The sequence below is a fragment of the Anabrus simplex genome, chromosome 7 (assembly GCF_040414725.1).
Source record: "Anabrus simplex isolate iqAnaSimp1 chromosome 7, ASM4041472v1, whole genome shotgun sequence".
In the NCBI taxonomy this organism is placed as follows: domain Eukaryota; kingdom Metazoa; phylum Arthropoda; class Insecta; order Orthoptera; family Tettigoniidae; genus Anabrus; species Anabrus simplex.
In genome coordinates, this window is record NC_090271.1 from 337,108,996 (window position 1) to 337,113,475 (window position 4,480).

Here is a 4,480-nt window from a genome sequence, read left to right on the forward strand (position 1 = left end):
CAATTCGTATTTATTTCTACAATTAGCCACCGTCCTGACGCTATAAATAGACATTACCAATAAAACCTGAGATCAAATTCTGTCGATTAAGTTACCAATTCGTCTTTTATAAATATGCAATGCAATAGGTAAGATACATACATACATACATACATACATACATACATACATACATAACATTAAATTGCATACAACTTCATTATCGACTTTTATGCCTGGCACTGTTTAGTCTCTGTGAACATCTCCACAGCTCTGTCGCCTTATATTTCATTAACAACTGAGTCTAACCATCGTCGTCTTGATCTGCCACTCCTTATCCTACCCTCGAAATCCAGGTAACCTATCCTTCTCCATTCGCATCTCATGACCCACCATCGAGACCAGTTTAGGCGTACAGCTGTGTCCATCTTCATTCCTAACTTAGCCTTTATCTTCTCCTTTCTATTTCGAATACCCTACTGCCATTGTTCCCATCAACCAGCAATCATTCTGGCCAGCTTCCTATCGGTTAACTGTCTTGAGTTCACCCACCGTTCCCTCCTGTACAGCGGAAGTGGGTCCAAAAACAGACGATGTGTTGTCCGAGAACTTACCTCTTCCTTACAGAACATGAGCTCCGCGATGGGTTTGCGAGAGGGTGCACTTGCACCTCTCCGGCTTGTGAAAAAGGTGGGTCGAACTGGGAAATTCCCCAAGAAAAATAGAACATTATCCATTCTATAGAATAAAAATGCAATTAATAACACTAATCAACGTGGTAGGACATTGAGTCCTATTTTATTCAATAGGACAGGATACGGCTGGAAACCGCAAATTTGACGCAACGAGCAAGCGCCTGACCTAAATAAGAGGAAGGATCTTACGAAAGAAGAGGCGAGGTCGACCTAGGAAGCAATTCCTTCGAGTATTGATGCAAAACGTTGGATGTAGTTACTACTGTGAGATGAAACGACAAACTGAAGACAGAAGACAATGGTTGAATCAATAAGGCATTTGCCTTTAGGCATTGATTGATTGATTGATTGATTGATTGATTGATTGATTGATTGATTGATTGATTTCTAGGTAACTAAACAAACTGTATAATAATTTCGTGTGGCTATTTCTAGCCGAGTGCAGCCCTTGTAAGGCAGACCCTCCGATGAGGGTGGGCGGCATCTGCCATATGTAGGTAACTGCGTGTTATTGTGGTGGAGGATAGTGTTATGTGAGGTGTGTGAGTTGCAGGGATGTTGAGGACATGACAAACACCCAGCCCCCGGGCCATTGGAATTAACCAATTAAGGTTAAAATCCCCGACCCGGCCGGGAATCGAACCCGGGACCCTCTGAACCGAAGGCCAGTACGCTGACCATTCAGCCAACGAGTCGGACAAACAAACTGTGAACAATACTTTATTATTATTATTATTATTATTATTATTATTTATTTTCCACTAATTGTAGTTACAATTTAAGGATGGTGAATGGAGAAAGGGCATAGCCCCACATACACAAAAGTGCCTCCATCACCACTTAAAATTATAATATACAAGTATAAAATTACATTCTACATGGTGTTCTTATATACAGTTACCGTATTTACATAGGCATATTTACATAATACTCACAAGACCTGTTCAACATTCAAGTCATTCGACACACCCACCCACCCACACACACACACACACACAGACAGACAGACAGTCTCTCTCTCTCTCTCTCTCTCTCTCTCTCTCTCTCTCGAAACCCCACATATATTTTAGCTAGGCCGGCTCACTCATACCCATTTATCGTCTCAATCACTCGGGACCCCATAACTTTCATCCATCCTCCCACTCATACTGAACATTCTCACAGTAGATAAATTATGTTTTGTACAGAGGGTTTCGTTATATATACATCCTTTTTACGTCTTTACAAAAATTTTCTGCAGGTAGTTCTTTTATCTGCGGTGGGACTTCATTCCACAATCGAGCAGAACGACTAAAGCCACTTTGATATGATGCTGTTCTTGCAAATGGAGGGAAAAGGGACACACCTCGACCTCTTTGAGCGGAACGATAGTTCAGCTGTAAGCGGTTGAAAGGGTTTATATGAATGTTACCTGTGAGGGATTTTCTCAGGAAAGTAATATCTATTTGTTTACAGAGGGATGTTATGGAGGGCAGTGACCTGGCTGTATTTAAATGACCGTGTTGAGTAATTAGTCGTTCTGCTCGGCGTTGAACTCTCTCTAGTTTCGTCATGTTCTCCACTGTAGTAGGGTGCCGGGAAGGAAGCCCGTACAACAGTATTGGCCGTACTAATGACAAATAGGCTGTCTGAACGGCTTTCTTCCTGGCTCCCAGTAGAGATCTGCGGATGAATCCCAGGACTCTGTATGCTTTGCACCTTATTTCCTCAACATGCTTATTCCATTTTAAATTGCTGCAGATGTGAATGCCAGGCAATTTTATTGAGGTACAAGGCATCAGGTTTTTACCACACAGTGAAATTTCGTGTTGTAACTGTGATCTTGCTCTAGTAAAGCGGATATATTTACATTTCTGTACATTTATACACATTCTATTTATGTTGCACCACAGAACCACGTTATCGAGATCTGATTGTAACTTATTTACGTCGTTCTCATTGCGAATGGCTCTGTAAATGATGGTGTCATCAGCGTACTGTGCCACAGAAGACGATACACAACCTGGCAGATCGTGTACAGCAGTGGCCCTATCACACTACCTTGAATCACACCCGAGGTGACTGACCTGGCCCCACTGAACACAACGCTCTGCGTCCGACCTACCAGGAATGATCGAAACCATGCCTGCAGGTTGCCTTGAATGCCATACTTGTTAAGTTAGTCGTTAATGAGGTACCTGATCAAAGGCGTTACTCCAGTCGAGAGTTACGCAGTCCACTTGGGATATATTAGACTGGTCCAGGGAATGTTGCCACTCATCAATTACTGTTGTTAAAAGTGTAGTACAGGATTTTCCAGGGAGGAATCCATGTTGGTTTTTATTCAACAGGTTTCTCTCATTCAGAAAATCCAGCACATGTTTAACAATTAGGCGTTCCATGCATTTACATAAGCCAGATGTAATAGAGACTGGGCGATAGTTGTCTACATTTTCCCTGTCACCATCTTTGAATACGGGAACGACATTTGCTTTCTTCCATTCTTCTGGAACAGTCCCACTGTTCATTGAAATGTTAAATATTGCACAGAGAGAAGGTGCTAATGCTTCTGCACATCGATGGAGAATTCAGGCCGGCACGTTGTCTGGGCCGTTCGCAGCATGAGGTCTAGTTCTCCGAAGACTTGTTACGACCTCGTTAGCAGTGAAGTACAAGCTAGTTAGGGGCAGAAAGGGAGGGGTTGACCTTGGAGTGAACATGTCTTCATCCTTGTCAGCAGTGGAGAAGTTATTTTTAAATTTACTATTGAATGTGTCTGCTATTTCTTGGGGAGAGGAAACTGATAGTCCGTTGTACTTGAAGACGGATGGAGCACTTTTGCCGCTTTTGTTTCTAATGAAAGCCCATAGCTCTTTACTATTGGAACTAAGGCTGTGGATATATGAACTGTAGGCATCACGGATTAATTATTTGAGTTTGTTCCTAGCCAGTCTGTACTTCTCCCACCTACTGTCACTTGGGTTTTCCTTCCATTTCCTGTATAAACAATTTCTCTTTCGAATACCTGATGTTATCTCTTTATTGATCCATGGTGTTTTTCGCTTATTAGAGATAGAAACTTTCGGCACAACTTGATCGACACATTCAAAAAATACTTTTTTTCAGTTTTCCCAGATCTCGTTGATATTTATATCGCCGGTGAAGGACGCGAGGGGAATAGGAAGACTTTTTGATAGAAGAGAGGAAAGATCATTCCAGTTGGTGCGGGAAAAATTATATATTGTTCTGGAGTGGAGTTTTGGGGAGGGTTTTCTGTAGCTCAAAGTTGTAATTATGGCTTGGTGATCACAAAATCCAGGTATTACGTCCAGGAACTGGACGGATGATGGAGAGTTAGTAAGGAACAGGTCTAGTGTGGTGCGGGAATTTTGAGTAATACGAGTCGCTTCGAGCACTAACTGATGGAGGAAAATGTCGTAGAAGGTGGAGAGAAAACTATTAGCAAGAGGATTGTTTGGTACTGGGGCGGCATTTCTAGACCAAGTAATTTCAAGATTGAAGTCACCAGCAATATAAATTGCGTCATAATTATTCTGTACTTGTTGCACACGATCCAGAGAGGAGAGCAAGGCATCGTTCATTGTTTGTGAGGACTTCGGTGTACGATATACAGATCCGATGAGGAATTTATTACTACCGCACGTAATTTCTACCCATACGGCTTCAGCTGTCGTCTCCAACTCGGGACGTCTAGTTGGATTACACTCTGGTTTTGCGGCAATAAGAACTCCGCCTCCTGTGGTTAGAATGCGGTCCTTACGGAACAGGATGAAAGAATCTGGTAGCACTTCTGAGTCATTAATTGT